The sequence below is a fragment of the Nuphar pumila genome, chromosome 7 (genome assembly GCF_984573655.1).
Source record: "Nuphar pumila chromosome 7, dmNupPumi1.hap1.1, whole genome shotgun sequence".
NCBI classification, from domain to species: domain Eukaryota; kingdom Viridiplantae; phylum Streptophyta; class Magnoliopsida; order Nymphaeales; family Nymphaeaceae; genus Nuphar; species Nuphar pumila.
In genome coordinates, this window is record NC_143255.1 from 37,799,197 (window position 1) to 37,814,222 (window position 15,026).

Genomic DNA, 15,026 nt, shown 5'->3' on the forward strand with positions numbered 1-15,026 from the left:
CCTAGGGTTAGGAGTGCATAACAATAATTTAAACTTTTCTTTTCTTATTTTTCTAATCTACAAAATCATAACATTCCTAGCATTTTCATAAAATCCATATTGATCAAAGGAAGGAACGTAAACTCAAGCTAAAGCCAAATTCAAATTTTGATTACTTTATTGAGATTGGAATGATATTTGTGACATTACTGTTTAAGCAAAAATATCCTGATATACACATTTATATCAACTAAATAATCTCAGGAAAGATGATCTATTCCATTCTTTGACATTTTTAATCCTTTTTACATATTTTAAAAATTTTGATTTATTTATCTTTAGACAATATTTCACTAAAAAAAACAAAAACAAAAAGGTTCAATTTCTAGTGAGAATTTGGCTGCCATTATTTTCTCATTTTTCAAACAAGTTTTACCATGTTAGAAACTTCTGAAGAATGCAAAGATTTCAAAAAGTATCAAGAGGAATGCACCTTCTAGTGCCAAAAAACAACTTTAACACCCACAAGGGCTTTGCTTTCTTGGTTAAGGGCGATTGTTGTTTGACACGAGTAACATGGGGTAACTATGGTTTAAAATAGGGGTGTCAATGGGTTGGGTTTGGTACGGACCCAGGTGAAACCAGAGTTGGACCAGATTTTTGTTTATGGTATCGGGTTCAGACTCGTGTCTAATCGGGTTTACTATAAGCGAAACCATACTCGGACCAGATAAGAACTACATGAATCAGACCTAGACCATACCCAGTAAAATAATATTTTTTATCATTTTTACATTGAAAATTTATGGGTCTTAATCGGGTTGGGCCCGGGTCTGGTATAAAATTTTACAAACTATATTCTGGTCAATGTATTAATTGGACCATCGGGTCCGGACTTGGGTCTTCTTATTTGTCACCATACCCAGGCCCTATAGGGTTTGGTTCGAGTAAACCCCAAACCGTTGACACCCGTAGTTTGAAACCCATGGGGGGCATTGTAAAATCCACAAATTTTTGATGTTTTTTGAGAAATAACACTAAATTAAGGCTAAAATATCATTTAAAATTAAGTTATAAATTTAATTATAATTCAAGTATTATTTGAGATTGAGAATAAAGTTCGAGTTGAGAATTTATTCTGAATCAAGGTTTTAAATTTAATCAGATCTAACTTGAGTTTAAGCTGAATTTAACTGGATCTTAATTTGAGTTTTAATATTAGTCAGGATTCAAACTAAATGTATATTTCGAATTTGGAGTCTTATTGAATTTCAATTTCAGTTTCTAAAGTTTTATCAATTTGAATTGAGATCAGATTTGAATTTGAATTTGAATTTAATAATTATGTTTCGAACATTATAATTAGATTTGAGTTTGATTCAACTATAAATCAAGACTTAATTGGATGTTAATTCAAAATTTAAAGCTTTGTGAAACTAAATTTAGAATTTGAATTTAAGTTTTAGTGCAATAATTGTGATATTTTGGTAATTAATAAATAATAAAAAATATTTTTTTATAAAATATAGAATCTTAATTAATGCTAAATTGAGATTTAATTTGTTTACTAGAAAGATTCAAAATTTAATCAAGGAATGAAAATAGATTTAAATACAATACTACATTAGATTTATATTATATTTAAATTTAATTAATTCCAAAGAAAATTGCATTAAGAATTTAGTTTAGTATAAATTAAATTTAAAGTCAATTTGGATCTTATTCGAATATGGGTGCAATGAAGGTCTGTAGGGTTTAGAAAAAAAGAAATAATGAATAACCTCTACACGCCTAGGGTTTTTCAGAATTTTGAAACATGATTTTCTAAATAGTTTTGGAAAATTTGAATTTAGACCTTAGTGGAATTAATTAAAAATAAATAATTTAGATGCTTAAAACTTTAAAAAAATATATTAATGAAGTGTAATTAGGCTTGAATTTGATTAAATTACATGTAAAAACATTTCATATGAATTACAAGTTCATTTAGAAAAAAATTTATTTGGATTTAAAAAAATTTAAATAGAATTAAGTTAGAATTTAATGGAATGGATTTCAAAAATAAACTAAAATCTATAAAATAGTAGAAGTCCATAAGTGGGACATCCCATCTTATGTGCCATCCTAATTTAAAGTTTAAAATAATATAAACAAAAATAAACTTTAATTTAGGGTTAAATTGAAAGTTACCAAAAAATAAAGCAAATGTAAGAAAAGTCAAAACTTGCTAATTTTCAAAATCAAGCCTCATAAGAGAGGGGCCAACCCTAGAATGGTCTAAAAAGGGTCCAAAAAGGGCTGGATCAATAAAAGAAGAAGAAAATAAAGGAAAAGGGAAAGAAGAAAATAAAATAAAATAAAAATAAAATAAAATAAACATAGTCAAACTTGCTTGCCAAGCAAGCAAGTTTGATAACTCTTGTAATACGGAAAGGTTGGAAACCCCCAAGGGAGTGAGGGTGTCAACCATTCTATACATATTTGACTATAAATGACATATAATAGGATATATATAATATGTACATGTAATAGATATTAACCTAAGTTAATAAAATACAAAAAAAAAGAGAGGAAAAAGAAAAGAAATTAGAATAAGGAAGAGAATTCTAAGATTTGAAAACAAAACCTATGATCTAGATCAAGGGCTAGGATTTCATCCATCCCTTGACCTCCCCTAATCTCCTATTTAAGCATGAGAGGGGCTCATGCCCCCCCTATTTACTCAATTTGATTTTTTTAGCCTCTCTCAAAACCCTCTCTCTTTCTCCCAAAAACCCTTCTCTTTTCTCTTCTTTTTCACCCTCAAGCCTTAGTATTTTATCTCTTAGGCCAATAATAGAGACCTTCACGTGATTAATGAGGGCTTAAACAGGGGGTATACGGGGTCATAGTATGCGAGGATTGATCGAATCATGCGAAAAGACCCACCAGTTTGCGTAGGATCAATTTTTTTGATAAAAGGTAGGTGGATCTATACTTCTCTTGTAAAACAGAATTCGTATCATGAATTCTATTAATTTTTCATAAGCATAGACCCTAAACAAACCCTCCTATATGTGGGTTTGGCTTAGGGCTATCGAAAGATGGGAAAATAATGGTTTTCTAAGAGAAAACCATCTTGAAAACATATTTGTCCTCAAAAATTAGTTTCTCAAAAAATAAAACCATAAATTTTTATAATACATAGATTAGGCTAATATTTTCATGAAAAATTTGATTTTGGTCAGTAGTACATGATATTGTAGACATTCTGTAAAAAATTGATGGATTTTTATGGTCAAAATTTTAAGATATTGTAATTTTAGTCAAATCAGGTTTTTCAAAAAAGATTTTAGTAATTTAGAAAAAATCATGAATTTTGTAAGTAAAACCATGTATTTTTTTATTGTAGTTAGTAGAATATATGCATATGAATATTTTATGATTTTTGTAGATTTTTTGTTTTTTAATTTTATGGTTTATCTATTTAATTATGTATTTTACATAATTAATTTATGAGAAAACATGGCATGTGTAAGACAGGTCTATTTTTCAGCTAAAAAGGTTGAGGAAAATAGATTTGCCTGCTGTAGATTATGAATAATGAATGACTGTATTTTTATTTAATTTTTTAGAATAAATTATAAGAAAAAATATAGGTGTAAGGATTCGAGTGACCCAGTTTGGTCCAACCCGAATGAATAGACCTAGTATTACTGCTTTCTGGTCTGATACCCAGTTAGTAAAATGCTCATAACTCTCTCGTTTGGAAGAGTTTTAATAAGTGATTTGTTGTGTTGGGAAGCTAACAAAATTTCCTATCTACTTTAAAATTTGGAGCTTTGTTCATGAAATGAGCATGACTCTGTAATAATCAGAATATAAAAAGATATGTTTGCAGTAAAATGTTCATAACTCCCTCATACAGAGGATTTTTTATGAACAGATTACGGCTATAGAAAGCTGACAAAATTTACTACAATTTATGAAAATCTCAACTCTGTTCACTAAATATAAAATTTTCTATCAATTCTGTAACTATTAGACAAAATTGAGGGTTTCACAAATCAGAACCGGTCTAAGGACCAAACCTTGATACTTGTGTAGTTGTTTACATATTTTATAAATTCGTTCATTTCAGTCAATATACCAAATGTGTATGTATGTGAATGTTTGATTTTATGCAGAGTATAATATGCCTATGATAAGGCATGCATGTATGTTAAATAATAAGTTATGTTTGCCTAAAAAGGGGGCTATGCGTAAGTAAGGGACCATGGTGTTCAAAGTTCGTAATGTATTGATAAATGTTAATGAAATCTCTGCTGAAATTCATGTAAATTCCTATGATGACTATGATGATGATGTTATGCATGTATGGATGGATGTAAAAAAAAATATAAATAAGATTTGCATTTATGCATATGCCTATGTTTTATTTAAAAGCATGAATGAATAAATGTTTCAATGTAAATGCTTTATAAGTGCATCCAATGCCCTATAAGAGGTTGAATCCTTTTAATGGATTCGATTATGATTTCATGAAAGATATTAAATAATCAAGTAAAACAATAAAACATCACAAGTAAAAGATACTTGCTAGGAGAGTGACAAGTGATATAAAACTTTGTGGGTCAAGTAAGTTTTGATCACAAAAGGTTGCTCCTTCCCTCCCATGATTTTATGAGAAAACTTTTGTAATAGACTACAACGTAGAGCATAAGATACTTATGGGTGAAAATCTGATGTATCAGAATTAAAGGTATTGAAAATCTCTCTTGAATTATCGTTCCTCATCCTGTCCCTGATGAAAGGTGCTTGTCAATGTCAAAGTTACTCTTATGTATAACAATACCCCTGCTCCATAACCCTAATCCAGGTTTTCAAGCCTGTGTCATACCAATAGGGCTAAGAAGTGAAACCTAATATGTATGCACATTAGTTAGGCATAGCATGCATAATTTAAGAAAGAAAATATAATTAAATACAAGAATTGATTCATGCATTGAAGAACTTCTGCATATGGTAAGTACATGCATTTTAATTGTTCATGTATATTTGTTTCATTTGATGTTAATGTGCTTATTTGTTTAATTAGAATGTATGCTTAATTTCATAGTTTTGCATGATTATCTTATAAAAAATTAGATAAAACTCTTGTTTCGTATTTCGTTTTACGAGTTTAGTATATTTCACTCTACTCAGATGTGTTATATCTGACCCTATGTATTTTAATATTTTTCAGGTAGTGAGTAGGTGCTTACATGCAAAGGCGGAAGGTTGTGACGGGGACCGAGCCTACATTTCCTATATCTTCAAAGATTTTAGACTCTAATTATTTAATTAGTTTTTATTTCAAAGGATAAATATAATTAATTATGAATGGTTATGAACATTGATTTATTTTATGTATGTTGAAATTCATTTCTTTTAAATTTCTACAATCGTATGGTTATGCATGAGTACGGGAAGTAGCACACCAACTTTTAGACCCAATGAGTTTTTTCACTGTATTTGTTAAAGTATTTAAAAAAAAAATTCACCAATTTTCGAGTTATAAAAATTGAAGTGATACCGGCATTCCTTGCTGCAAGGTTGAAGTTGAGTATACTTTTTGGTGGGCCGATTGTTTCGGGGAGGGGCTTGATTGTGGATTGTATGTCCTCAAGGGTTTTACCAACCATAGGCCTGCCAATGTGTTCTACTTTCGCTAATCCCCCGGTGTCATCCCCCATCTTTATACCCTTTTTAAATCTTAAAGTGCAAGTTGTTTTAATTAAATCTAGCCCTATAGATGGATTCATCATGGTTCATTTAATAAGAATCAATTTTTGCATCATATTTTTTAAACCCCAAAAATTTGGTTTTTTACAACACAATTTGTATTTTGTCAACCATTAATTTTATAATTTTCAAAAGATCCTACACCAAGTAGAGTTTCAGTAATTTAAATGTTGATCTTCACTAAATGAATAGCTTATAGATCACATCTGTGGAGTCCCATTTGATAAAAAAGAACTTGCATCAATGAAATCCCAAGGAAGGGTAGCAAGATAGGGAGGATGAGTGGAACCAATCTTTTGTTTTGGATAAGAATGCTGGGGAATTATGGCCCCCTCCTTTTTATTGTGTTGAAAAATGTACAAGGCTGAAAAGGGTATATACAAGGGATATAAACATGAAGAAAACTAGTTAGGCAAAAAATCTGGCCTAATCCTCCAAACTCAGCTTTCCCCAATATCAGAAACAGAGGAAATCAATAAGCAAACATGAAAAACTAACCAAAAAAAAGATTTTTTAACATGTTCATGCATGTATGCACCTGTGTGTGCATGAACGAGCAATTTGCTATAGATACGTCCTCTTTGTATGCACAATAAACCAAGGAAGTTTGTTTGCAAGTGCCAAGCACACCATTTCATCATGAAAGCAGACAGGCTGAGGTTGAAGTACGACCCACAATGTATGATCTTAATTACTCCACGCCTTGCATTATTCACATCAATCACTTTAATGAGTAAGAACCAACTCAACCGGATCGATCCCGTGGCCAGTAGGGTGGTTGTGAGGGTGTTGAGTTGAAGACCTTAGATCAAAGCCCGCTGGTGCACAGGTGTATCCGTAGCTTTCAGAGGTGGGCCACATAAGGCATGGTGGTTATGGGGCCTCACTTGGGGTTTTTCTTCCCTTTGGCAAGGGTTCCTTGTAATGAAAAAAAAACTTTAGTGATTAAGACTGTGTTTGTTTCAGCCCGGGTCGTGAGTAAAGGGTTTATTTTCATATAAAAATTGCCCATTTCTATGGGCATTGGGCATTGAAACAACATGCCATGGGAGAGAAGTGATAGGACACACTGCCGGGTATGGGCACGGGTATGACCATATGAGGTACTATTATAGGTATTGAGGGCTTAAAAAGTTTTGGGTACATTTTATTTGAAATGCATATTGATACGTTTTCAAAAAATATTACTACTAGTTTCTACTAAACATTGATATGGTTTTTAAAAGAATTGGTACCAGTTAAAAGTTGATATGAAATATCTATTATTTTATAAAGATATCTAGAAATAAAAAAAGTTAAACATAATGTAAAAATCAATCATTATTATATAATATTTTTGTATAAGTTATAATATTTAAAAATTTAATATGAATAGTGTCTTTATAAAAGAAATTGTTGCTAGTATGCGGAAACGCCAATAGAAAAAAACTTGATACTCATTTATAATGTAATAGAAATGTGCTTCTATGTAAGTTGGTATGTGTTCCTTTAGTAATCAACACAAGTTTCTTATAAGCATTTGATACTTCTTTCTATGGTCATCGAGAAGAGTGTATTTGGTATTGGTACACCACATACGTCATGGTGCATCGAGTACCAATGAAAACTTTGGGACACACATTTTTCATATAAAAATCATTCTTTGTATGAAGCAAATAAAAAAAAGTAAGAAGAATTAAAAATATAAAGTACAATCAATTCACCCATTTTTTCATGGAAATAGCTGATAAAAACGTAAATATAGTGGTAAAATAATAATATTTATGCTTAATAAAAATACCATGATATTTTGAAAATGTCATGATATTTTATAGTTTTAAATCAGTGACCGAAGATATAGTGTTTTTTTATGATATTTACAAAAAATCACCAATATTTGTCATATATTGATCCCAAAGTAAAATAGTTCAAGAATAGCAGGAGAACAACATGGACAAGGAAAAAAATAACAATGGGAAAACAAAAAAGAAGAAAAGATAAAAGCTATCAATTTGTTCAGTAAGAAATTAAGGCTAGTCAATGAACTTGAGATTGTATGCAAGGATAGACTTGTAAGTGGGTCAGGGCACACGGAAAGTAAGCCCTTCATTTGTGGGTCCCGTGGGTCCCATGCATCTCAGGATCTGAACAGGACATCCCCAGGGAAGCAGATCAGGTCATGCTGAAAATGAGCGTTTTTGCTCATGCGGACATCGTGGCCGTCTGTTTGCATTTTGGATGAATGCCACGTGGTTTTGTTGACCTTTGAGATTTTTAAAATGCAAATCGGATGGCCACGATGTCAGCATGAGCAAAAACGCTCATTTTCAGCATGACCTGATCTGCTTCCCATCCCCAGGCCCATACAAAAGCAACACATCATTTAATAATAACGCATTGTCCTCAAGGATGTGCATGAGATGATCAAGCTTGCTAGTTTCAATGGATCACCACACAAGTTGCACAACGTAGCAATAAAACCACACAACTCAGCTCATCCCTATGACCATTACCATTCAATGATTGAAAACTACTTAGAAGCAGCACAATGTGTAGCAACCATATCCAAGGGTACTTTGTTACCCTCTAGCCATGACCAACAACCATGATAGAGATGTTCATTGTAATTGCGTAAAGCATCAAATTGGTGTCCTTTTCTACAAAACCACAACCTGCATCCAACGAATCTGGATGCATTCTTACTTGGCCAGCTGTCAGTGGGGCGTCCCGAACCCGACAAGATTCGGATTCTTAACGCGAAATATATGCAGATTTGGATTTGTGCGACACTATTAAGGCCTTGAACTGGGATTTTACAAAGATGCTATAGCAGCATGCACTGTCAACTGGATGTGATTTCTTGAGTCATAATTTTAGTGTATTGTGGGCCATTGATTTTTGAATCCCTTAAAGATCTTGCTTACAAGTCATAATCATATGATCAAACCTTGAATCATTTTATTTGTGCAATACTGTCAAGGCCTTGGATAGTGTTGCGTTAAGTCATAATTAGAAGTTACCAACGGGGCGCAAGAGGTCACCTTGTGTTGAGACATTGCAAGTTCGAATCCCAATGATATCCGAGCAGGTTGTATGTTACCCCCTGAACACGGGGCCGCGTGTTCAGGGGTCCGAATGAGTGCCACGTGGCACTCATTCGGCTGGTTATGTACGGAGGAAGGAATATTGCAAAACCCAAGATCTTCCTCCGTATATAACCAGCCGAATGAGTGCCACGTGGCACTCATTCGGACCCCTGAACACGCGGCCCCGTGTTCCGGGGGGAACATACACCACCCTCTCCAATGATATGGTTGTATAATTGGTAGCCCAACACTATCAACGCCTTGAACTTGGATTTTACAAAGATGCTTGCAGCATGCACAGCGATTTTTTTTACACTTAGCAAATTTCAAAATGCCATGGCAGTTGTGCGTTCTGGGTAGCGCATACAAAAATGTTGATTTTTTTTTATTTGTTAGATGGAGAAACCCAGTCCCTGATAGCTGCTAGATTATACATCGATCCGGGCCTTCACCCCCAGGGCCTATGTTGGGTTTGAGTTTATGTAAGGGATAGCACCCACAGGAATTTAAGGGTCCTGCTCACTTCTCGACTTGATGGCCTGAGCTCATCGAAGGTGTCGATTGGTTGAGGAGAATACCAACAACCCATCTCTACTGAATAGCGGCTTCAGGTAAGTGGTGTTCCCCTAGTATTTTATTTTAACAGGGTGTTTTACCACATTTGTTAGGTTGTTTGCACACACATGTTATTATTTCGTTTTAAGTGAGTGAATAGAAGCTAATTATAATTTGTTGGAGACATGTCTCGGTTTTTAACAAGTTTGAAATATCAAATGAGCATAAAAAGTTATAAAACTTTCCAAATATAAACTAGACACATAGAGGAAGAAAACCCTTTTTACGGATTTGGAAAATGATCTTCCGTTGGGGAGATATGACTCTTACAAAATGAAATAAAAACCTATGTCACTCAAATAAGGCAGACTGATAGGGGTCTGGTTTTAGATCCAAATGAGGTATCAAATGACCATAGAAATCGCTGAAAATTTACAGGAATAAACTAGACTTTATAACAAAAACACCACTTTTTACAGATTTGAAATCCGATCTCTGGTTAGGGAGATATGGCCCTGACAAGTTGGTCCTGATAATCGCTGTAGTGTTTAGCGAGAAACACTACAAATCGCTATAAAGAGGTCCAGCAACACTATAAATCGCTGTGGGTCTCGTTAGAGACCCGAAAACACTATAAATCATAGTTAAAAGACCAAAAACACTACAAATTATTGTGGGGCTCGTTGGAGACCCCAAAGCACTATAAATCATAGTTAAAAGATCGAACAACACTATAAATCATTATGAGGCTCGTTGGAGACCCAAAAATACTATAAATCATAGTAAGGACTCATTAGAGACCCAAAAAAATTATAACAACAATTTGCTGAAGAATATTGCCAATCAAATAACGATTTGTTGAAGAAGTGCTACAACAGTCATGATATGGGGGCCAAAATCAGAACATTTATAAAATCTGGATACAAGGTTTTGGTATTTAATCAAATTAAAATAGTAATTAACCATGAAAAATTCTGAAAATTTACAGAGATGAACTAAACACATAAACAAAAATAACCCGTTTTACAGAATTGAAAAATGATCTCCCATTAAGGAAATAAAATTCAAACAAAATGGATCAAAATCTGAGCCGTTAAAATGACACAGGATGACAGGGTTATGGTTTTTGACCTAAAATTGGTATGAAAACACCATAGAAATCGCTGAAATTTGGTATGAACAAACTAGATTTAATTTAGAAAACAACCCTTTTTACGGATCAGAAAGATCATCTCTGGTTAGGGAGAAATCACTCCCGCAAGTTAGTCCTGATTCTACTAAAATCCTAACGGTGCAAAATAACAGGTTCTGAATCTCAATTTTTAAAGTGGGTCAAACAAACTCAGAATGATTTCATTTTTGGTGGAGAGCATGAAAATATATGCATGAAGTTGCAGTAAAAAATTCAGATTAAAATAAGCTTTGGTTACATACAAATCGATAGATCTAAATCAGGCTCCACAACTCATCAAGTTGAACGATGCTACAGTTAATGTGCATCTCAGTCGGTGTTTGATGGAGAAATGTTGGATCGTTTGTTGGATGTGCACAGAAGTAGAGAGAGAAGGGAGAGTGAGTGAGATGGTTGATGTTCATGGCCTTCTCCAGGGGGAACTCTTTGCCTCCCTTGATTTCTTCTATATATAGAGAGAGTGTTTTACAGTGTTTTACAGAGAAGGAAGAAGAAGAAGATAACGATGAAAAGTTCAAACAGACATTTTTGATGGCTTAGGTTTGTTTCGTCAGATGACCATCGGGAGGAGCCCCCAAACCCTTCTCCTGTAAGGGCAAAAACTCTGAATCAGGCTCCACAACAAATCAAGTTGAACGATGCTATCCACATTGGGAGGAGCCCCCAAACCCTCCTCCTATAATGGTAAAAATTGTGAATCAGACTCCACAACTCATCAAGTTGAATGATGCTACCCACGCTGGGAGGAGCCCTCAGACCCCCCTTTTTTGTAAGGGTAAAAACTTTGAATCAGACTCCACAACTCTTCAAGTTGAATGATGCTACCCACGTTGGGAGGAGCCCCCAGATCCCTCTCCTATAAGGGTAAAAACTCTGAATCAGGATCTACAACTCATTTAGTTGAATGATGCTACCCACGCTGGGATGAACCCCCAAACCCTCCTCCTGTAAGGGTAAAAACTCTGAATCAGACTCCACAACAGTCAATGTGCAGGTCAGTCAATGCTTGATGGAGCAATGTAAGATCTTCTGTTGGATGTGCATAGAAGCAGAAATAGAAAGGAGAGAGAGTGTGAGAGGGTTGATGTTCATGGCCTCCTACAGGAGAGATTTCTTTCTCAGATAATCCTGCAGTGCAGAGACTGGGTCTTAAATAATCATCTTCGGGGCACTTAAGTCTTTACAACCACTCCTTTTCAAGAATCGTCATTTTTTTTGGCACCAATGGAGGAGAGGGTACTTAAGTCTTTGCAATCGCATCAAACTCCAATGCTAATTAATGCTGACAAACATGGGGATACGAGACACACATGCTTACATACGTGGTGCTCTTTGGGACCCCCGAGCATGAGATGTAGCTAACTGCCTTGCTAAGAAATGATACTTGGATAGTGTTTTTTTTGATAAAAAAATCATGATTTTTTAAGTCTTGAATATTTATGCTATTTATAAAAATTTTACACCGTAGATTTTTAAACCTTATAAAAATACCTCTGCATCATAATCAAATGATGCAAGAGTTAATTCTTATAAAATCAAACACGCAGAACACATCTGTATGATAAGATTCTAGAAAAACATGGAAAAGAACCCTTCAAAAGCCTCATAGGATGCGGTATGCACAAATAGATGTAGGCAGCTACTTCCTCTCTCAATTTATATATGGCTATGATCAAAACATAAGCGTGTCTGATTCTTGTTCGACGGAAGGGCATCTGACATTATGCCCTTCTGTGTATATATATGTCATTCTTAGCTAGTAGGTTTGTTGATGGGGCTTTTATCCATTTATTTCTTTTTAGCACTTTATTTGAATGGTGAAAGCCTTATTTTGCTGATTGGGGTTCTTCACAAATTGGTTCTTTTTGCAACCTGCTAAAGACATTGCTGATACCATTGTTTGAATGTAAGAATCTCACTATTAAAATCAACGGGGGCTCCCTGTGGTTGGTAGGAGCTGTCAGTGCACGTCTCCCTGTGGTGGGGCGTTGCAGGTTCAAAACCCCATGATAGGTTGAATAATAACTGGTGGGGGTCTGCCAAATCTAATCCCTGCTTGCCTTTAAAAAAAAAAAAACTTACTATTAAAGACATCCATTGCATTAGCTCTTCAAAACACTTAACTTGTAAAGCCACCAATGATTGGATAAGCTCCCAAAGTTCACTGACTTATTGGTTTATGGGTTGCTATTTTTTTAGAGTCATCAAAATGACTTAGATTTTCAAGGGTTCTGTAGGTTATAAATTATATCTGAAGAATATAACAATGTTTTTTATATTGTGTTGTTTAAACAAGTATGAATGCCTTTTTTAACTTTCTTTGGAGGATGCCTCTTTTAACCGTCTTTGGATGTTTTTCTTTCTTCTCATGGTAATATACAAGTGTGGCAGTTTATTAAAATCACTATAGGTTACTAATGGTTAACCAGAGATAACAACTGTTCTCTCTAAGGGCACGTTTGTGTGTCAAGAAAAGTGGGCTGTTTTTGCAGAAAAGCATCGACGGGCATGCGTTTCTGCGGAGCTCACAGTGACAAAACAAACAGTAGAATCCACCGTTTTCGTAGAAAACCCTCGACAGGCATGCCATTTTACACGCTGAACGTGGGTTTTTCGCAGAAACGGTTCCCGTAAAGGGAAATCCGATTCTATTTCCACAGCAGAGGAATCCCGTCACCCCATTCCCTGACATGCAAAACGCTCCCTAATTGTCAATATGGGTCTGTAAGAAGTCATAACATGAGGCTAAAAGATGTGTTACTATTTGATTTTTTTTATTTATATTTTGTGAGGCGAAGCACTGAGTAGGGTCCAATGAGATAGCTGGATAGTTAGGTCGCACTGTCATAACTAAAAGTATCTGGATCTCGACACCCCGTGTTTATCCCCTGCAGACAAGTAATGCAACAGCCAAAACAGTGAGGGTGACGGTTCGGATCAAGGAGGTCCCACTTTAGGTCAACCAGTCCAAACCATGCCACTCATTAAGGCCTTTAGGATAACATTTTGTCAGGGCAGCCATCCTGAACTGGAAAAGCTTTTGCAGTTTGACCCGAATTTCATTTAGTAGTGAGTTGGACTTGGATCAATTCAAATGGCTCCTCTAACCTGGTTTTAAAAACCATGTGCCAAAACGGCACCCAAGGATTCCCTAAAAGGCATGAGGATTTTGGGGATGGTTGTCAACATCTCCCACACGCTTGTGTGTGTGCATTAATACCTCCAATTCATACTCTGCACAGTAGCCATCTTTTGGGCTTAGAAAAAGATTCGTAAAATCCAACAGGGAAGGGATATAGGATCATAGGCTTAACTGCTTGCTACATGGCGATGGTCCCTAGCTACAGTCTAGGTGGTACCACGAAGCATGATTATTGTCCACACATATAGAGACGCCCAACCTTAGAAAACAGTAACCCTATTGTTTTTCTTGGCTAAAGTCAAGCCACTTATCATATTTGGAGAGACTGTGCGAGTTCTTCAAGGCATTTTTTGGTGAATGATCTATGAATATCTTTCAGTTTGTTGAGAATGAGAGGCTGTAAAAGACAGAAAACTGAATACGGTACATGAGTGTATACACACATACATACCCAGAGAGAGAGAGAGAATTAGCTATAAAAGATAGAAAATTCAATATGTTAAACATAGGGTACGTTCTGTTGGATCATTCTGATTTACTTTATCATTTGAATGAGAAAGTGATTCAGATTTGTATAAGCAGCTGAACATAAAAAGTTAAGCCGTAAGAAAGTAAATCTCATTTGCCTTTTCAAATGAGAGTCGCCTTCTAATTTGCGCGTGATTCAAAATCACATGAGACCCCATGCGATTATGAATCTCAAGCAAATTAGAAAGTGATTCTGAATCATGTTTTTGAAAGGAACAGAGGAACAAACCCTTAATATACGCATGCGCAGAGAGAGAGAGAGAGAGAGTGAGAGAGAGAGAGAGAGAGAGAGAGAGAGAGAGAGAGAGAGAGAGAGAGAGAGAGCATAGCCAAGAACCTATTGTTCATATTCAGCTTGCCAAGCCTATTTTATGAGATTTAACTAGTTTTTTATGAGCAGAACATAAGCTGCACCACAAGCTGCTCGGCTTGCAGCCCTACTACTACCCATCTATCACATCTATTGAAAATGCGGATTCCTTTCAACGAGGAAAGAGATCTCAGCATTTGCATTGCCATACCAACGGTCTGTCTACTTGTCTGGTAAGAGCTACTAGTTCACGTTACCTTGTCTTGGGACGTTTCAGGTTCAAAACCCAATAGTATAGTTGTATAACTGGTAGGGGTCTGCCTAACCCTAGCTTGCCTTTCAACAAAAAAGCTTTGTAACAAACACGCTCTTAAGGGCAAATAATTAACTTCAAAGAATAAAAGTAGCTCAGTCAATCATCTATGCAATTTTTGTACAAAATTAAGCTATTGTCCTGAATATTTTAAACCTGAGGTGTGTAAATGTAAATTT